This window comes from Lolium perenne, chromosome 4 (genome assembly GCF_019359855.2).
Source record: "Lolium perenne isolate Kyuss_39 chromosome 4, Kyuss_2.0, whole genome shotgun sequence".
In the NCBI taxonomy this organism is placed as follows: domain Eukaryota; kingdom Viridiplantae; phylum Streptophyta; class Magnoliopsida; order Poales; family Poaceae; genus Lolium; species Lolium perenne.
Window position 1 is genome coordinate 155,707,835 of NC_067247.2, and position 23,188 is coordinate 155,731,022.

Genomic DNA, 23,188 nt, shown 5'->3' on the forward strand with positions numbered 1-23,188 from the left:
CAAAGAAATCCATCCAACACAGCAAAAGAGGCAATGCGAAATAAAAGGCAGAATATGTCAAAACAGAACAGTCTGTAAAGACGAATTTTTCTGGGGCACTTAACTTGCTCAGATGAAAAAGCTCAAATTGAATGAAAGTTGCGTACATATCTGAGGATCACGCACGTAAATTGGAAGATTTTTCTGAGTTACCTACAGAGAGCCCTGCCCGAATTCGTGACAGATAGAAATCTGTTTCTGCGCAGTAATCCAAATCTAGTATCAATATTACTATCAGAGACTTTACTTGGCACAACAATGCAATAAAATAAAGATAAGGAGAGGTAGCTACAGTAGTAACAACTTCCAAGACTCAAATATAAAACAAAAGTGCTGTAGTAAAATAAACACATGGGTTATCTCCCAAGAAGTTCTTGCTTTATAGCCATTAAGATGGGCTCAGTAATTTTAATGATGCACTCGCAAGAAATAAGAACTGAAGCAAAAGAGAGCATCAAAAAGCAAGTTCAAAACACATTTAAGTCTAACCCACTTCCTATGAAAATGAATCTTGTACACAAATAAATTCATGAAGCATAATGCAACAAGCATAGAAAGATAAAACAAGTGTAACTTCAAGATTTTCAGCAAAAAGAGAGGTGTTTTAGTAACACGAAAATTTCTACAACCATATTTTCCTCTCTCATAAAGATTTTCAGTAGCATCATGAACAAACTCAACAATATAACTATCAAATGAAACATTCTTATCATGAGCTATATGCATAAAATTATTACCCTCCACATAAGCATAATCAATTTTATTAGTTGTAGTGGGAGCAAATTCAACAAAGTAGCTATCATTATTATTCTCATCAAGTGTAGGAGGCATAGTATAATCATAATAAAATTTACTCTCCATAGTAGGCGGCACCAAAAGACCAATATCATTGTAATCATCATAAATAGGAGGCAAAGTATCATCAAAGTAAATTTTCTCCTCAAAACTTGGGGGACTAAAGATATCATGCTCATCAAAACTAGCTTCCCCAAGCTTAGAATTTTCCATATCATTAGCAACAATGGTGTTCAAAGCGTTCATACTAATATCATTTCTACTAGCATGCAAATAAGGTTCCATAGGTTTTTTAATTTTCGCATCAAACCATCCATGTCTTAACTCAGGAAATAGAATAAAAAGCTCATTGTTGTTTTCCATTATGCCTAACTAGTGTAAACAAGAAACCAAAAGATGCAATTGCAGGATCTAAATGAAATAGCTTCGAGCACTCACAACGGCACCAGAAAATAACTTAGTTACCTGGGACCGGAGTATGAGTGTCTTTTACCTTTCCTCCCCGGCAACGGCGCCAGAAAATAGCTTGATGTCTACTCACGCTTCTTTTCCTATAGACAGTGTTGGGCCTCCAAGAGCAGAGGTTTGTAGAACAGCAGCAAGTTTTCCCTTAAGTGGATCACCCAAGGTTTATCGAACTCAGGGAGGAAGAGGTCAAAGATATCCCTCTCAAGCAATCCTGCAATCACGATACAAGAATTCTCTTGTGTCCCCAACACACCTAATACACTTGTCAGATGTATAGGTGCACTAGTTCGGCAAAGAGATAGTGAAATACAAGTGGTATGGATGTATATGACTGGTAATAGCAATCTGAATAAAATATGGCAGCGAGTAAACATGCAATAGAACAGTAAATAAACGGAGTTTCGGTGCTTGGAAACAAGGCCTAGGGATCATACTTTCACTAGTGGACACTCTCAACATTGATCACATAACTGAATAAACAAATACTACTTTCTCTACACTCTCTTGTTGGATGACAAACACCATTCATTGTGTAGGGCTACAAGAGCACCTCAATGCCGGAGTTAACAAGCTCCACAACATTCGATGTTCATATTTAAATAACCTTAGAGTGCATAATAGATCATTGCAATTTAGACCGAGAACTAACATAGCGCACACACTGTCACCATTACACTATGAAAGGGGGAATAGATCACATCAATACTATCATAGTAATAGTTAACTCCATAATCTACAAGAGATTACAATCATAACCTACGCCAAATACTACATGATGCACACACCGTCACCTTTACATCATGAAGGAGGAATAGACTACTTTAATAACATCACTAGAGTAGCACATAGATGATATTCAACTAGATCACAAAGCTCATGATCACATAAAGATCACATGGAAGAGAGAGATGAACCACATAGCTACGGTAGAGCCCTCAGCCTCGGGGGAGAACTACTCCCTCCTCATCATGGAGACAGCGATGGCGGTGAAGATGGCGGTGGAGATGCCTTCCGGGGGCACTTCCCCGTCCCGGCAGGATGCCGGAACAGAGACTTCTGTCCCCCGAATTGGATTTTCGCGATGGCGGCGGCTCTGGAAGGTTTTCTGGTGTTTCGTCAATCCGTCTCGAAGATTTAGGTCAGGACGGCTTAAATAGGCGAAGAGGCGGAGTCGGAGGGGCCACGGGGGTCCCACACACTAGGGGGGCGCCCCCCTGGGCCGCGCCGCCACCACGTGTGGGGCCCCCAGGGCTCCCCTCTGGTCCCTCTCTGGCTCTCTGGAAGCTTCCGGGAAAAATAAGGTTCTGGGCGTTGATTTCGTCCGATTCCGAGAATATTTCCTTTGTAGGATTTCTGAAACCAAAAACAGCAGAAAACAGCAACTGGCCCTTCGGCATCTCGTCAATAGGTTAGTTCCGGAAAACGCATCAAAACGATATAAAGTGTGAACAAAACATGTAGGTATTGTCATAAAACAAGCATGGAACATAAGAAATTATAGATACGTTTGAGACGTATCATGTACCATGTGCTGTTTTTCGTTCCTCTATTGATATGAGTGTACCAACGGAGAATTTTATTTCCAATGATGACCATGTGTTAGGAAATTGTGTAAATGATATACCAACTAAGTTGAGGACACCTACTGTACAAGTTAATTCTTCCATATCTATGAGTGCACAAACTGAAATTCTTGCTCCTGATAATGCACCTTGTGACTTGAAAGATGACTCTAGTATGGATCACATAAAACTGGTTATGAACAATGAAGTGTTGGCTAAGATTTCTCATGCTAATTCTTTGTTTCCTGTTGTGATGGATCCACCTATATCTTTGTCACATGCTAGAAATAAAATTGATGAACTTCCTTGTTCAAAGAGTGTCTACGCCCCCGATGTTACTTTTAATTTGATTGGGGAGTATGTCAGCACCAATGTTTTTATGGTACATAGGATTTGCATCATGTGTGATGATTCTTATAGTTCCAATAAAACTGAATTTGTGTATATGCTTTCTCATTTTGATATGACCTCCAATGTTGGTATTCATTCTATGCCAAATAACTTGCTGCAAAATTGTTTAAATCCACATGGCATAGCTAGTAAATTTGAGACCTTACATTTTGGTTTACCAACTTTGGGATGGTTTAATGATGAGCATTACAATTTGAAAGGAGTTAATATGTGCTTCACTTATATATGCAAACTGAGTTGTGATGAATGTTTAATGGGACTGATGATCTTCTAAGCTACTACAATACTGCAATATGTACAAAATTAAATGGGCGACATGACAGAGCTGTTAAAACAGATGACATATACATATACCATGCATATACCTTGTCTCTTTTGTTAGCATGTTTACAGAATAAACATCACCGAGGACGGCTTTTCTTTCAAGAAAGGGAGGATGATGAGAACATCACAACCTCCGATTTGAAGGCATATCTTGGTGAAAAAGATGAGACTACGTCGAGGACGACTTCAATTCAAGAACGGGAGGATGATGAGGACATCACTATGATAGATACAACCCATACTCCTACAACCATAAAGGAGGGCAAGGGGATCCCCAAGAGGTGCACAAGTCACAGCCCTTGCCCCCTCTCCCCAAACCCTAGGTGCCCCTTCCTCCTCCTCCCTCTTGCACGGCTATGGCGAAGCCCTGCCGGAGATCTCCACCACCACCGCCACCGCGCCGTCGTGCTGGCGGGATTCCGAGGAGGATCTACTGCTTCCACTGCCCGCTGGAACGGGGAGAAGGACGTCATCATCAACACCGTACGTGTGACCAAGTACGGAGGTGCTGCCCGACTGTGGCACCGTCAAGATCTTCTACGCGCTTTTGAAAGCGGCAAGTGATCGACTACAGCAACAACGAGATCTAATCTCGTAGGCTTTGGAAATCTTCGAGGGTTAGTCTCATGATCTTCTTGTTGCTACCATCTTCTAGATTGGTTCTTGGCTTGTTATTCGTTCTCGCCGTAGGAAATTTTTTGTTTTCTATGCTACGAATCTCATCAGTGGTATCAGAGCAGTGTTTATGCATAGATTGGTTGCACGAGTAGAACATAATAGTTTTGTGGGCGTAGATGCTCTTGTTGTTTGTGGTTAGTGTACTTTGCATCTTGCGGGATGGTGGGATGAAGCGGCCCGGGCTAACTTTACATGACCGCGTTCATGAGACTTGCTCCACGCTCGACATGCAACTTGTATTGCATAAGTGGATTTGCGGGCGTCTGTCTCTCTCACCATAGTTAAGATTCAATCTACTCTTTCTATTGACAACACTTGTCACATCCCGAAATTTTCTAAATTTTGGAATGAAAAATTAAAATAAATTTGATGCTTGATTGTTTGAACTTGATTGAAAATTCACAAAGAATTAAAACTTTTTAAATTTATTTAAAAGTTAATTCTAAAATAGTGTTTTCAAAGACTTGTGGTTTTAAAGTATTTTCAAAATCAAACATATCCTTGACTATAAAATTTTCAAATCCTTAATGGATTCGTATTTGATAAAACAAAACCCTAGAAAGGCAATATAGCCACATAGACATGTATGTCAAATTTTGGTTTTAGAAAGTTTATATTTTTGTTCCAAATTTAGTCTCATATTGAAGCATTTTTCATAACGAATCCAACGGTATCTTATTTGCCTTTTTCTGATTATTTTTGAGCCTCCAAATATGTTTTTTCCAATTTCAAAAAAAAATAAAAAAAGGGTTCGGCCAGGCCGAACGGCCCAGCAGCCAGCCCCGCGCCGCCCCAGGCCGCCCCGGCCCAAGCTGCCGCGGCCCAGCTCCCCGCCGCCCACGCCCCCGCTCGGCCCAGCCCCTGCGCCAGCTTCCGCCGCCTGGCCATTGCCCAGCTTGCCCCGCGCACGCACGCACGCCTATTCCTTTTCCTTTTTAGTCCCACCTCGACACCGTAAACAATTTACCTCCAGCCTATAGACTATATAAAGACCCCCAAGGGGCAGCCTCAATGAACATCAGCACCACAGGCGCCTCCTCTTCCCTCGCGCAAATCGTTTTCGTGGAGCTGCGACGCCAGTTGTTTCGCGAAGCAACATTCGCAACGCTGCCGCGATCAGACGCATCTCTCTCCGGTAATAAATCTATTTTCGTTCCTTTTACGTAAATTGAACCTCATAATTTTATTTTTTTAATCTACACCTCCGTTTAGAATAATGCTTCTTCCGTTAAATTCCTCTATAACTTTCATGTAGGAAGTTTTCTCATCCGAGCAACTTGTTCGGACAACTTTTTTACACCATTAGAACTATAACCACTTCTTTTTAGTTTTGTAAAATTCATATCTCAAGTTCTATCCGTCGGATTTCAACAAGCCCTATACCGTTGGAATCCGCAAATCACGTAGATCATGTTAGACATTTTGCATGTCAGTTTCGTCCACTCTATTTTCACGGTATCCCTTTGATTCGCAACATCGTCTATGAAATAAATCCTACAAACTTTTTCTGGGAGATTCTTTTGGCGATACACATGTAATTGAATTCTCTACAACTTCCGTGTAGAAAGGTCTGCCATCCGGAGAACTTCTTCTAATAACTTTTCACAAAAGGTGTAGTCCTATAACTGGTTTCAACATAGTTCATTTAGCCAAAATAATCCTTATGATCATACCCATCTTGCAGGTCCAGTTATAATTCTTTATCATGTTCGCAGATAGTGCATAGCTTTTCCCTGGTTATCTAGTTCATATTATTCAAATAACAATTGAGTTATTTGAGTAAAGAGTGACATGTCCTTGTTTAGATTTTTACCTTGTTTTAGTAGGGTGGAGATACTCTACCCCATATCACATGTGATGAACCTTTGTTATCAATTAGGCTCCGCGAACCAAATCCCGATATCATTCATGCCTATACAACCTCATGCCATTCAATCCTTCCACTTAGTTCGAACTATTCAATTTTCAAATGAGTTACTTGAGTAGTTCAATATAGCATTAGTTCATATCCAATGCTATGTGTGATCTTGTGCTACTCTGATAAGTGTTGTCACACTATGTCAATTGCATAAGCCTTACTTTACAGTACTTCATCCAATAGCACCACCGTCCAAAATATTTGAATCACTTTGCAAATATTCAAATTCAAATATGAGAATTTGAGTATATATCCATTATCGATTTCTATAATCCTTTCTCAACATGATTCTTTTGTGAAGGTGAAACTTATGATCACATCCACACACCAATACAACTAGACACTTTACCTTGAACCAATATCGTGTCTATCCAAATTCTTTTTCATTCATTCGTTTGACTTAGTTTAAAACTATTCAACTTACAAATGAGTAAATTGAGTAATTCTATTGTTTATACCCAAGCCTATGTGTAGTTCATGCTATTTTGAGTAATTGTTCTCACACTTATTCAATAGTATTTGTGTTGCACTATTTGTCACCTATGTGATTCAATTCAGCCGTTCCAAATTCTGTTCATGCTTCTTGTAAAGCATATAGGTTCTTCAATTATATCTTGGATAATCCATCTCTTTCTAATCATGTGAATTGCCGTCCAAACTCTCACCGCCATATTTTTGCAAGCCAAACCTCATGCCATACCTTAGTACCATAGAGCGATTTCCGATTGTCATCATGTTTGATTTTGTTGTTGCTGAATGGTGTGTTTATGTTGTGCTATATTCTATGTTATAGTTTGTACGGAGAGGCACGTATTTTGATTAAGAGAAGTGAACGCGCTTCGACTACCAAAAAGGCAAGTGACATTCAAATCCTTCCTATTTTATTATGCATTAGTGTTTTTCAACTAGTATGCATGATAGGATTTTGTTTTCGAAAATTATGATATGCTTATCAATCCTAGTAGTGTGTAGCCACCCTTGAACCATTGCTAGTATTCTTAGTATGCCTAGCAATAACAAAATGCCACTGCTGTTTTTGATTGTTTTGGATTGCGAGTATTGAGAATTAAAACTAACAACCTTAATGAATCACCTGGGTGGATTGGTTGAGTGGTGGGCGGCTGCTCAGGGCTTCGATCCCTGGGGATGGACCAGTGGACGGGTGGGTGCCTGAGAGCGCGCGGTTGAATAGTGGTTGCCACCCAGGATTAAAGAGATTATTATGTCGTCCTTGTTTTAGATAGCTTCCAGTGCAACCACAATACATTATGGGCTCTATCTTGGCTAAGTACTTAGTGGGAAACCTCGCCTAGGGTACCGCCAGTGGGTGGAGTTTCTGGGTACGGGCGGATCCGGTAGGTAGGGGGGCTACTAAGGAAAAGCTTCGTGGTGACCTTGTCCTGGCCTTAATGAAGATGAAGAATTTTGGCAAAAAGGCTTGGTTGCGAATTGCGGGTAAAGAGCGCAACCTCTCGAGAGTTAAAACCTAAGATCTTAGCCGTGTCCCCGGTTACGGACAATTTGAGTTTCTAGGCAGGGAATGTACGGAGGAATCTCATCACCTTTTCTGAATAAGTTAAAATTGAAGTAGCAACTGTCGGATAGTACATGGGAGATGTAACCATGATACTGTTTATGACATCATTACAAGTTTTGTAAAAATGTTTTGTTTTGAAATAAAATGTAGGATAAAATTGGCTTTATGCAAATTTGCCTAAACTCCACTAGCCAAATATCATGTAGATAGTCATGCCTAAAACTGCCACCATATAAGTGTCATTTGCCAGTACATCATTGTACTGACCTCCATTCGTGGGGCTGCATATTCAAATGTGCAGAATTTTCTGAGGAGAAGTACGTAGTAGGATCTCGAGTCTACATTCCAACATGTCTGCCTGTGGCACATGAAGATGATGAAGGCTCATTGATGACTTACATTCCGCTGTGTTTGTTCTGAACATTTTATTGAGCTAGTCCATGTGACTATGCAATTTGTAAGGTTTTACTTTACCCTCTGGATCAACGATGTAGTAATTTGATACTATTGCAATGATTACTATATTTTGTAATGTGTGTGCTATCAGTGATCCCGGGAATAGCACTATACACTGGTATCTTACCTTTATTAAAAGGTAGGGTGCTACAACACTAGTATCACCGTTGTGGTTCATGTTCGTAGGTAGATTAGATCTTACTCGAAAACCCTAAACCACGTAAAATATGCAATCCAAATTAGAGGCGTCTAACTTGTTTTTGCAGGGTTTGGTGATGTGATATGGTCATGATGTGATGATGAATATGTATGAGATGATCATTATTGTATTGTGGCAACCGGCAGGAGCCTTATGGTTGTCTTTATATTTCATGTAGTAGTATTATTTCAAAGTAGTTGTAATAGTTGCTACATGTGGTGAATAAACATGAAGACGGCGCCATGGACCTTGACGCTACGCCGACGATGATGGAGATCATGCCCGTTGATGATGGAGATCATGTCCGTGCTTTGGAGATGAAGATCAAAGGCGCAAAGACTAAAGGGCCATATCATATCACATTATGAATTGCATGTGATGTTAATCCTTTATGCATCTTATCTTTCTTAGATCGCGACGGTAGCATTATAAGATGATCCCTCACATTAATATCAAGATAATAAAGTGTTCTCCCCTCGTATGCACCGTTGCTACAGTTCGTCGTTTTGAAGCATCTCGTGATGATCGGATGTGATAGATTCTACGTTCACATACAACGGGTGTAAGCCATGTTGCACACGCGGAAATACTTGGGTTTGCTTGACGAGCCTAGCATGTACAGACATGGCCTCGGAACACAGGAAACCGAAAGGTTGAACACGAGTCATATGGATGATATGATCAACATGTTGATGTTCACCATTGAAGCTACATCATCTCACGTGATGATCGGTTTTGGTGTAGTGGATATGGATTGTGTGCCACTAAACAACTATGAGGGATGTTGTATTAAGTGGGAGTTCATTAGTAATTAGATTAAAACATGAACTAATTATCATGAACATAGTCTGAATAGTATTTTGAATTAAATTTGTAGAATTGGCATCCGTTTTTCTACCATGCGCTAGTCTTGTAATTGAGATAGAAATACTGTTAAGTCTGACAAGTAACTTTACGGACTGGTACCGTATTGTTAAAGAATCAAGAAATGATTAAGTCTTATTGCAAACTTTTAGTAAACCTTACATTGTTGATTCAAAGAACAATGGTTTCAATTAGTACCTAAGATCATCTTGTCTCCATGAAACTTGAAATTCAAATCTGTTTGAAAAGTAAGGAGCTAGAAATTTTGTTTTCAGAAATAAGCGAGGTATGAGATATATGTGATATCTAAGACCTTATTGCAAGATGATAGAATTTAATCTAGTGAGACTACATAAACTCATAAGTTTTATGGGAATGTACGAAGGTTGAGGACGCAAGGCGTCCCAATCCTCCAACTAGTTGGGCACTAACGATATTCGCATATCCATGAAGTGATCATCCTTAGTACGCACCGTTGCTAAGACTCGTCGTTTCGAAGCATCACGTGATGATCGGGTGTTATAGATTCTACGTGTGCATACAAAGGGTGCAAGCCAGATTTGCACATGCGAATAGTAAGGTTAAACTTTACGAGCCTAGCATGTACAGACATGGTCTCGGAAAGTCGTCATGATTTGATGGATAAAATTATGAGTGAAATTGTTCATCACATTAAAAGTTACTAATAGTGAAATCCGGAACACTTGTCATATGATGATCAACTTCAAAGTAAGAACCTCAAGGTTATTGATATTTGACCAACAAACCTAGAAGTTATTGATGTTGAAGTGTTTTTCTGAGAATGAGGAAAGCTAAAAGAGAAACTACAAAAGATTATTGGCAGAAAGAAAGAAAAGACTAGAAAGTCTAGTTGAGGTGTATATAGATGATATACATGTTATGAATGTATTCCTAGTTTGGTCACACAATGAAATTCTTGGGTATTTGTACCATATTGGTTGGTATGAAGTGTCATACAAAACAACGCAATACAAGAATACAATAGCCTAAGTGACTGACAAGGAATATGATAGGAATGCACGTCTGGAACAAAAATAAAGTGTTATTATGTTCGTCGTTGGCATTCTATCTAGCCCTTCAGATTTATAATAAAGAACTTCATAATTGTTTTGTTCTGGTCAAATGAAAACAATGAGTTGTTCAAATTTTGACAGTATTCCATGTACGATGGATAAGTTATTATTAATCTTTATGGTGAAACACACATGCATAACACTGACGCTAAAATGCCATAAGGCAAATGATTTGAATTCCACTTATTTGTGGAACCGCCATTTAGGTCATGTTAGAAAGGAAAGCATGAAGAAACTCCATGCAGATGGATTTTTGGAGTCATTTGATTTTTTTATCGTTTGGCACTTGCAAATCTTTTCTAAAGAGAATGACTGAAATACCGTTCATAGGCCAAGAGTTGAACGGGCAACTAACTTAGTGGAAACATACATGATGATGTATGTGGTTCACTGGGCATAGTTGTGTGCGGGAGATTCTTCTACTTCATGAAAACTTCCAACAATGAATTGAGTATATATATGTGGATATATTCGATAAGAAGTTTGAAACATTTGAATGGATTGAAATAAATTTCAGCATGAAGTGGAAATCATCGTAATACAAAAGTCAAATATCTATGATAGGATCATGGTGGAAATATTTGAATTACGAGTTTTAGCGAACATCTAAGAGAGTTATGAAATTGTTCTACAACTCACGTTTCATGGAGTATCATAGTGATGATGAAGTATCCGAGAGACGTATCCAAACCTTGTTGGATTAATGATGAGATAAAATAAAATGAAGCCATTATATTTTTGTGGATTATGCTTTAGAGACTACCGCTTTTACACTGAATAGAGCATCATCATGATCCGTTGAAATGACACCATACGAGTTATGACATGGGTATAAACCCTAATAGTCCTTTCTTAAATTTTGGTATGCATAACATAAGTAAATAAGTTTACAACCAAAATTGGATGAATGTATTTGTTGGTTATCCCAGAGAATAAATTGGGAATTCTTTCCACTATGAAGTAAAAGACAAAAGTGTTTGTTAATGTTACTTTCTTATTTCCAAGAAATTGTTTTCTAGCGAAGTATTTGAGTGGGAGGACAATAGAACTTGATAAGGTTTATGAACCTGAGCATAATGATCAGAGTAGCGCAGCATTGGAAATGGTTCCGGAAGCGGCCACGACGATCATGGCTCCCATGACTACAAAGTGTTTTAGCCATGGAGATCGAAGTACCTATTGAACCTTGTAGGTATGGTTTACTTTGTGATCAAATAAATGATTTGTGGACAAAGAATTGATTTTGAACAATGATAAACCAACTACATATAAATAAGTTATGATGGGCCCTGACTCCGTTAAAATGGCTATGCGCCATGAAATCCAAGATAGGTGAATAATTTTTGAAAGTAAATGGATCTATAAAATTGATGGACTTGGATGGAATATCCTTGAAGAAGCTCAACTTGTCGAAAAGTTGTTTACGACAAAGTTCAAAGAGTTGACTACGATAAGATTAGATCTTCCGTAGCGATGCTTGTAGTCTATGTGGATTATTCTAGTAATCTCTACATATTTCTTTTATGAGATATGATATTAGGATGGCAGAAACACATTCCTTACCAGAAGTGTGTATGAAGGATGTATACTAGATACAAACCAAAGAGTTTTGCTAGTCCGTGGAATACTAGATAAGTATACAAACTTCAATTGTATGAAGTGAGTATCGCGGAGTTGGAATCTTCACCGGATGAAATAGTCAAAGAGTTTTTGATTTCATCAGAAACGATGAAGATGCTTGCATTTGCAAGAAATTAAGTGGGAGCGCTGAGAGATAGTTATAATATTATATGTGGATGACATATTATTGATTATAAATGATGTAATTATATATTTGATTAAAAGGTTTCATTGAGAATTAACTTCAATGAAAGGATGTGGACAGAAACATATTTAGTGTAAAGATCTATGAAGATAGATTGAAACACATAATAAGTTTAAGTTAAAGTACATAGAATGAATATTGAAGTAGTTCAATATAAAAATATTAAGAAGGTGTTCTTTTCATGTGAAGGTTAAACAAGACTTGAGTGTAGAGTAAAAAACACATGAGTGATTTTAGATCACGAATAAAATGTACACAATCAGATGTCCTGTGCTCTAAAGTGTTATGAGCATGTACCAGAATGATTCATGTGATGATCATTGGACGACAGTAAGAATATCCTTGAGTACTTTAGAAGAACCAAGGATATATATAGTTTTGTATGGGGTAATGACAAACAAATCGTTGTAAGGTGTTGCACCGATATTAGTTTGGTCAAATATAAAAATGAATTTCAAATCTCAATTAGGCTAAGTGTTCGTTAAAAGGTAGCACAATGCTAGATTTAGATGAGATCTAAATATTGTGACGGATTCTACAAGCGAAGGCAGAGTATGTCATTGTTTTGACAAATGACTGAGGATGTTAAAGTCAAGAAGTTCTTTGAGAACTTGGTGTAGTTCCGATAGTGTCAGAACTTTGAAGCTATATTGTGTGTGACAATATTAGTGACATATTACAGACCGCGGAATTAAGGTTCCACCAGAAGACTGAACATATATGATTAATACCGACTCATTTGGAAAATGAGTGATGCATTGTGTAAACACCCGGATTTTTAAGTCCAGATGCCTATTATGCCATTCATCGCAATCCCAGGAATATTGTTTTTGCGAGACATAATAGATTGATATCACAGAACATCATTCATTACAACATCGTAATTGTCTTACAACAAAGGATCACATGATCCAGTCTCATTACAATAGTAGATGATCTATTGATCAATTACAAAACACATAGCGGAAGCGAAGTAACGTAGTAGTAGTCCATCTATTCCACAGGCAACTGTTGACGTCAGGAGTGATCCTAGTTGTCGTAGACATCCTGCTGTCCTTCTTCCGGGTTCTGGTACTCCTCTTCATAGTCTGGCCATTTGAATAGCCAGGGACAAAGCCATGAGTACTTTAAAGTACTCGCAAACTAATACTAAGGTAAGTATTATCAACTATGGAAGGGGATGCTAAGCTCTAGTTTCATTTGCATAAAGCCAGTTTTATTTCATAAGCACTTTAATAATCAAAAACCTTCATTTGCTCAACTAACTCAAGTGGGAACATTAGTGTCATTCCCACAACTCAGTTGTGATTCAAAGTCAAAGTCACCTTTCAATTCAAATCACAAGTCACCATTCATATTTTTGGAAAAGTTCTGATGACGGAACAGTATGGCCTTTCCAACTGTCCATGACCGCGGACGCGGCTATTCAAATAGGTTAAACTCTGCAGAGGTTGTACACTTGTGCCACAACAATTGCAATAGTTCGTCAGGGGTAACTGGCCCTGATTTATCGTACGCAGTACGCGAACTACCAATCCTAACCTTTCATTTACATATTCTAGTATAGGCACCTCTCCCCATGAGCTTGGCCTCCCAGTGAAGACAGACAGTCAGCACACTGAAGCGCACAGTGGCTTGGGCCGGACATTCACCTCATTTCACGTCATTTCACATCACTTCACCAGTACGGAGGCAGCCTCGGCATAACCCCTATGACGCTTGTTCAGAGGGAACCCATACTAAGATACATAAATTTCCAGCTAAGCCTTACCCAGATTCAGGTATTGTGGGGGTACTTGTAAAATTGGAATGGTATCGCATCCGAACCCAACCATCAGTGTTTTAGTAAAATTCACCAAGTCATTCACCAGTCATATTCACCTTCAAAATCTTTCAATAGAATGACTCATCATTCCAAGGTTTTCAAAGTCATTTCACACACACAAGTTCCCATCTAGAATCGCCAATCTTAATTTAGCACTAGCATCTAGGTATGAGGGGTGCTAAGTACTTTGCTTTGCTTCTAGGCTAACTTTGATACTCTTGTACTAATCCAATACTAATCAAGTGAATCATAAATCAAAAAGTACTTTGATAAAACAAAAGTAAATAAAGCTTGTAAAGTAAAACTGGGAAATAGGATCATAAGCATAAAGTAAACGGGGTAATGCCTTGCTCATGGTGAGCTTTGCACTTTGTAAGAGTATTATCTTGCAAGAATATTAGCTTGCCACAATATAACTTGCATTAGTCTAGCTTGCATTGGTAATAGCTTGCCTTGGTTGTTGAGGTGATCAAAGTTCCCTTCTTCTTCTGGGTAAAATCCTTCCTCTTCCTGGTATTCTCCGGTACTAGCGTCTATACACGAATACGAGGATACAATCACCACACAAGTTCAAGAGCTATACTAAGCACACACATAAATCACACCAACTATTCTAGCATTATCACATTGTCATCATGTGGGTTGATATGGTTTTATTCTTAAGAAAAATAATTTCCTCTCATTATATATGTAAATGATAGTTTCCTTTTAATTCTTGAGGAATAATTTCCTCTCATTGAATCTTCTTAAAATTTAATTTCTCAAACCATCCTACATGATGTCATGTTGACCTAAGTCAAACATTCATCATTATCTTTTGAGAAAAAGATTTAAATGAGGTAGAATACCTCATACCATTTAATAATGCCTATTATGATTTAAAATCTCCAAGTATTTCATGTGAGAGTATTTGACCAGGGGTTCAAACTTCATATGAAAGTACTTGGGACAAGATTTAAATGAAGTGAAACACCTCATATAATTTACACAAATTAAACTAGCATCACACATTACTATTAAGTGGGTAAATGTGTTGTTTTCTTATTTAGGAAAAATAATTTCCTCTCATTATCTTATTAAGATTTAATTTCTCTCATGAACAATATATGACCTAGGTTGACCAAAGTCAACCTCTTCATACTTATCATTTGAGAAAATGATTTAAATGAGGTTCCATACCTCATGCAATTTAATACTAACATGGTAAAGATTTAATATCATCCACAATTCATATGAGACCTAAATGACCAGAGTCTCTACCTCATTTTGAGTTGGTGGTGATAAGATTTAAATGAGAGAAACACTCTCATAAGATTTCTTAATAGTTTTGGACAATATCATTGACTAGAAATAGCCATAAAGTCCTTTAATTAAACTAGGCCATGATCATTTAAGGTAAGCATGGCATATTTTTGCAGAAACAATTATTATAAGTGAAATGTGAATTATAGGAGTTGGAATCAACTCAAAAGCATTTTTGGTTGATTTTTAAGAATTAATCTAAGGACGAAAAGTCCCTGCCTTGTTTATTTTCTCACTTTAATTATGCAAGAGATCTAGGTTTGAATCCAGTGGCATTTGATAGAGAAAACTCTAAGCTTTCCAAAAATATAAAGTTGGTAAATTTTGGCCAAGTAGATTTGTCCCTATTGATTTTTGAAGTTGTCATCAGATTGCAATATTTATCTATTCTGGAAATTTGAATTCAAATAGTTGGGCTGGCGGGAAAGGCTAAGTGGGCTGCACAGCGAGGGAGCGAATGGGCCGGCCCAGCTAACGTTTTAAACGCTGCGGGCCATCTGACGAGGTAGGGCCCAGGCGTCAGCGAGTGCTAATACGCGAAGCGGTACGCAGTGAGGTGAGCCGTTAGATTAGAGGGGCGATCGACGGCTGAGGGTCGTCCTCATCCTCGACGAGGCTCACCGGAGATCAAACCCTACCGGCGGCCAGACTAGGGGGTCGGGGAGCTACCTGGAGGCGGGCGAGTGTAACACCCCAAATTTCCATAAAAAGAAAGTTAGAGAATTCCAGAAAGCAAAATTTCAAACCAACAAAAACTTTTCTATTTGCATATAGTACCATGCATAGGACTTGTGCATTTGAGTGATATGCCATGATGATTGCTTTTACTTGTATTTGCTATGCTCTAAAACCCTAGTGTGATCATATTAAGATCACCAACCAAATAAATCAAATAGGAAGAAATTCCATAAAATACAAAACCTTAAAAACCCTCACATATGCCCTATGGCATTTTTATAAATTTTGACCCTAGACCTATTTGGTCTTCACCATTAGTTGAATAAGGTTATTAAAAACTTATTACAACTTTTGGAATCAAAGTTTCACAATTCAAATGAATTTCAAACACAAATCCCACTCACATATGATAATGGTCAAATCTGCCAAATTTAGTCTGATCACTACTTTGAGCCCCTGCAATTCAAATTTCTCAATCTAAACCTTGCTAACTCTTTGCACCTCATCCAAGACAACATTAAGGTGAACACTTTTTGTAAAGATCACCATGCCAAATTCTTTCTTGATCAATAGCTATGCTCATCCAAAGTTGCAACATTTTAACAAGTGGAACAATCTCACACTTGTCAATTTTTGCAATTCTTTGAATTCAACAATTCCACCACCACACCTCATCTTCTCTGGTCATTTCTAACTCAATCAAACACACACTTTTCAAATTGGGCAACCATTTTAATTGAATCAAATTTGGACAAATTCATCAATTTCCAAATATGGCACTATTTGCCACTATTGCAAATAGTGAATCTACTCAACCTCATCTACCCCAACCAAGCCCTGCCCGACCAAGCTGTCGCCGCCAATAGCATCGCCAGGAACCGTAGAACACTGCCACCACCTCGCCTAGCTCGACCGCTCGCCGGAGACGCCGCGAGCATGTCGACCACCACCCTGCCCCGCAACCCTTGCTCAATCCTATAAATAGAGAGTTCCCTGGAAGCAACTGAGCACACCACCTCACTCCCCACCCTTCACCACTTCGCCTCGCACCGTTAGCCACCTCGATCATCGCCGGAGCAAGGCCAATCGCAAGCTCGGAGCCGCAGAAGCCCTGGAGAAATCGCCGACGATCCAGGCCACCTCGAGCTCCGCCACTGCTACCAGCTGCTTCGCCGTCGTCCACATCTACCTCGCGCACACTGCCATACCTTGCTGGAGCCGCCGTAAGCTCTCCGACCCCCTACCCTCGCCGCCAGACCCTCTGCTTCTCGCCGGAGAAGACGATGCACTGGCACCGTCCGATCCTGTTCTAATCCAACGCACCACACGTCTCTGTACCGTTTCGGGTTTTAAAAGAGACTGACGGGTGGCCCCCACCCTGTCAGTAGGCCCGCGCGCACTGGATGCGTTGCTGGGCCGTTTTTCCTTTTTCAAACCGTTTCGGCCCACGTTGGTTTCCCGCCGGCCCTTTTAATTCAAACTTAGTTTAATTAATTCAAATGAATTTGAATACTGCCTCCACTTTGAAATTCAATAGTTTCAAATTGGCTAAACCAAATTTAGTGAACTTTATATGGTTGGAAAGCTACTGAAATTATCTAGCCAATGCCACTGGCCTCATGGCCAGATTCTTTGTAGAATTAATGTGATGAAAATAACAAGACAGGGACTTTTCCCTATTCAAATAATTCTTAAAAATCAACCAAAATAGATATTAAGTTAATTCCAACTCTAATAGCTCACATTTGACTTACACTAATTGTTTATGCAATAAAATGGTGTGGTCACTTTGCATGATCATGCCCTAGTTTAATTAATGGATGATATGGCTAGTTTAACTAGTTGATATTGTCCAAAACTATTAAAGTTAAATTATGTGGAGTATTACACTTCATTTAAACTTGTCTCACAGGGATTCATGGGATGTTTGGACCCCTGGTTCCAAACTCTCTTATATGAATTACTTGAGATTTAAATCAAATGTAGTGTTATTTAAATGGTATGAGGTGATCCACCTCATTTAAATCATTTTCCCAAATGATGAGGAGGAACATTTGACTTAGGTCAATATGAGTTCATCCATGATTGTTTGAGAAATTAAATCTTAAGAAGATTTCAATGAGAGGAAATTATTTCTCAAGAACCCTATGGAAACTATCATTTACATATGAAATACAAAGAAGTAAATTCTATTTAAACCCCACAACCCATGTACTCTAGTAATTTATTTGTGTGCATAGAGTAGTTTGTGTGTTATATGTGATGTATGGAATAGCCATTGAATTAGTGAGTAATTATACTCGTATTCCAATTTAGACGGTAGCACCGGAGAGTACGCCGAAGAAGAAGGTTGCTACCAAGAGGAGGAGGAGGAACAGTTTGAGAACTACCAAGGCAAGCTAATATTCTTGCAAAGTGCAAAGCCCCTTGGGGCAAGGCACCATGTTTCTTATCTTTTCTTATATGAACCCATCCCAAGTTTTTACTTTACAAGTTTTTACTTGTTTTCTAAATGAGTTACTTTTATAGTTAACTTTGGTCAAAGTACAAGTTGATTACTAGAGTAGTGAGTTAGTCTTCTCCAAGCAAAGCAAGTTAGCACCCCTCATGAATTAGAGCTAGTGCTAATGAATTAAAACTTGACTACTCTAGATGGGAACAATGTGAAGTTGAAGTGATTTTGAAACCTTGGAATGAAGATACATTCCATTGAATGATTTTGAATGTGAATGTGAACAAGAGAAGATGGTGATTTTTGATAAAGCAATGATGTTGGTTTGAATGCGATACCTTTCCAATTATTAAGTACCCCCACAATACCTGATTATGGGTAGGGCTTAGCTGGAAGTTTATGCATCTTAGTATGGGTTCCCTCTAAACAAGCGTCATCGGGGTTATGCCGAAAGCTGCCTCTACAACAAAAGAAACGATATGATATGATGCGAAATGAGGTGAATGTCCGGCCCAAGCCCTGTGCAGTTCCTGTGTTGATGTTGGTCTTCACTGGGAGGCCAAGCTCATGGGGAGAGGTGCTCATACTAGGATTCGTAAGTGAAAGGTTATGGTTGATGATCCGCGTACTGTGTTACGATGATTCGGGGAAATCCCGACGGATGAAATCAAATGTTGTGGCACAAGTGTGCAACCTCTGCAGAGTGTAAACCTATTCGAATAGCCGCGTCCACGGTTACGGACGGTTGGAAAGGCCATACAGTTTCCGATGTCATATCTTTGAAAATGATGTTGAAAAGGATGATGGTGAAATGACTTGTGGTGAATTGAATTGAAATCACCACTTGAATGGTGGGAATGACACTAATGTTCCCACTTGAGTTAGTTAGCACTTGAATAAGCTTTTCTCAAACTTTGTGAACTAAAACTAGCTTTATGCAAATAAACTAGAGCTTAGCAAACCATACTAGAATGTCTAGCACTTACATTAGTATTAGTTTGCGAGTACTCAACGTACTCACGGCTTTGTCCCTGGCTATTCAAATGGCCAGAGTATGAAGACGACCAAGGAGATGACCAGCAGGACGCCTACGACAACTAAGCGCCTTCCGACGTCAAGCGTTGGCCTGTGGACTAGAGAGTCCTTGTATCTTACGCTTCCGCTATGTTGAACTATGAACTTGTGTTTGTTCGTTGATCAATAGATCAACTATTCGTGTAATATGGATCATGTGATTCCAAATTTGTAAGACTTATGGTTTGTAATGAATGATGACTGTGATACTTAACTATTATGCCTCGCAACAACAATATTCCTGGGATTGCGATGTATGACATAATAGGCATTCGGACTTAAAAATCCGGGTGTTGACAAAGTTGGTATCAGAGCCATTGTTTGACCTTAGAAGACCTTAGTTAGAATGGGCGTTCTGAAAAACCTAACTTTGAAATCAAATGAAAGAAACTATTTGTGAAAATTTACTACACTCTTGTCCTTGAGACTTTGCCAAAATTTGATGAATCATGTTCTATCTTCTTTGAATCAACTTAAAAATTTGCCACACTTTGCACTCTCTAACTTACTCATCCAATTCTCTTTCAGATGGCGCTGAATGAACCCATCAACACCAAGTTTTACCAGCTTGGGAACGGAGGAAGCTTGATCTTCGAGCACGACCTCAACGCCCTCTCTGACTTCCTTGGGCGCCCACACCCCGAGTTTCACGGGGTTCAGCTGGACGACACGCCCGGAGGAGAGTTGCAGTGGGTGATCACTGCCGACTTGAGGGGCAAGATGGAGCCTCCCACTTCGGAGAGGATTCTCTTCTCTTTCCGCGAGAGCAACTGGCTCGACGGACTCGCACGTGGCCTACAGGAGGCACTTGCGCGCCTCTGTGGACAGAACGTGGTGAGCATCCTCGCCTCTTGCTACGCCCACCTTGTGAGGCGTGATGCCGCAGGAGTGCCCATGGAGCTGCAGCCGCACCCGGAGTTGAGGCACCATGCTGAGCACCTAGACTTCATGCTCTACCAGACTCAGAGGGACCTCGAAGCCTCTCGCGCTTACGCGAACTAGACCCATGCTCACATCACCGAGCAGGGTGAGGCAATCAAGCTACTCAACAACGACCGCAAGAGCCTTCGCCAGCAGCGTGCCAAGAAGGACGCTAGGATTCGTCGCCTTCGCGCCCGGATCGCGTCACTTGAGGCCACTGTCAAGGCCCAGGAGGATCAGATTCGTCAGCTGGAGGATGACGATGGAGGCATCGACATTCAGGGAGGAGACGCCTTGCTGAGTGACGACAACGACTTTGAGGAGGACGAGAACACCGAGGAGGAGGACTACGAGTTCCTGGAGGCAGGACCCGACGACTACGTCCCGATCGATGTCGATGATGAGGAGTAGTTGCACTAGTTCACTTATAGTAGGTGTGAGTTGTATCCCGTCCCTTGTATCGTAGCATGAGAATGGTTCTTAAAACCATTGGAGTATGTGTGTAGTTTGTACTATGTGTTGCATGAATGAATGAATGTTATGTTTGTCATGAAAAGATTACAAGCTTTCAAATGTTTTTCAAACTTAACCAAAATGAACCATAGAAGTTTCCCTCTTATCTCATGATCTTCTATATCTTCAGATGGCCCCTCCGAATCGCACCAACGACGCGATGCTGCAACTACTGCAAACCATGCTTGCAGACCGGGAAACCGAAAGAGCCGAACGCCAAGCCAACCTGATCGCCTTGCAGAACATCGCCAACCAAGGCCATGGAAATCATGACCACCCCGGATCCAAGCTCAAGAACTTCCAAAACCCAACCCTCCGGTGTTTAACAAGACCGAGGAGCCCCTCGACGCCGACGATTGGCTCCAGACTATGGAGAACAATCTGGAGGTAGCCGGAGTAGAAGCTAACGAGAAAGTCCTGTTCGCCACTCACTATCTCGCTGTACCAGCCCGCGCTTGGTGGACAAGCACCCGTGCCATGAACGGAGGTCAATTCATGACTTGGGAGGATTTCAAACTCAAGTTCAGCAAGTACCATGTACCCCCGGGTCTTATCAAGAAGATGAGGGATGAATTCCGTGAGCTGAAACAAGGTCGCATGATGGTGGTTGAATACCGCGACAAGTTTCTCACTTTGTCAAGGTATGCCCCTGATGAGACTGACACCGTTGAGAAGAGGAAGGAGAGATTCCTGAACGGACTGCATGATGAGATGCAGACTGTCCTCGTCAACATCCCCTTCGCCGACCTCGAAGCCCTTGTTGACTCCGCCATCCAGATGGAGGGCAAGTTAAACCAAGCTAATGAGAACCGCAAGCGCCGCATGGCCAATCAGAGTGGATCAAGCCACCCCCAGAAGTTTCGCCCTAGCTCAAGCGGAGGTTTCACTCCGAGAAACAACAAACCCATGATGCAGAACTCTCGCCCCGGTTATCAGAACCGGAGTGGAGGAAACTCCAAGCCAGGAGGCTACAACAACAACTACAACAACAACTACAACCGCGCTCCACCCCGAGCCCCTAACAACAACACCACCAACACCAACACCGCTCCCAGAACCGGAAGCAATGCCGTTCCCGTTGCGAACAAGCAGGACAAGACCATTATCACTTGTTATGAGTGTGGTGTAGTGGGGCACTACTCCAACGAGTGTCCCAAGCGTCTTGCCAAGCTCGCCGGCAACACCGCTGCACCAGCCCAGCAGCAACGCCGTGTCTCCACCGGCAAGAAGTTTGCCCCCAACAACCCCAACAACCGCAACGGTCGCCTCTACCACATGAACGCTGAGGAAGCCCAGGAAGCACCAGACGTTGTACTGGGTATGTTTTCTGTCAACCACATCCCTGCCAGAGTGTTGTTTGATTCCGGAGCATCTCATTCTTTTGTCACCGAAGACTTTGCATCAACAAGTAAAATTCAACCCCTTAGTTTGAAGCATGTTATGATAGTCCAAATCCCCGGATCAACCACCAAAGCCAGAAAATTTTGTAAAAATGTGCCAATCAAGATCCATGATGTAGATTTCTTTGCAAATCTAATCATACTTGGAACCAAAGGTTTGGAAGTTGTCCTAGGAATGGACTGGATGTCCAAGCACAATGGATTGATAGACTGCGCCAAGAAAGCCATAACCATGACTAGCAGCACCGGTATCGTAGTTGAGCACGTCTCTGAAAAACTACCCAGAAAATTCACCTGCAACCAAAGTGTATCCAAGCCAACTCTGGATCAAATCAGGGTCGTTTGTCGCTACCCTGATGTGTTTCCGGATGATCTACCCGGTATGCCCCCGGATCGGGATATCGAGTTTATCATCGAATTAATTCCCGGAACTGGACCCATAGCCCAGAGAGCCTACAGCATGAACGCAACCGAGCTTATGGAGCTGAAGAAGCAAATAGATGACATGCTCGCCAAAGGTTTGATTAGACCAAGTGCATCCCCCTGGAGATCCCCCGTCTTGTTTGTCGACAAGAAGGATGGTGCAAATCGTTTATGCACGGACTATCGTAAGCTTAACGATGTCACCATCAAAAACAAATACCCCCTACCCAAGATCGAAGACTTGTTTGACCAACTCACCGGATCCCGAGTTTTCTCCAAGATTGATCTTCGAACGGGATACCACCAGCTGAAGATCCGAGCCACCGACATTCCAAAAACTGCCTTTACCACCAGATATGGGTTGTATGAGTACAACGTCATGTCGTTTGGACTGACCAATGCCCCCGCTTATTTCATGAATCTCATGAAT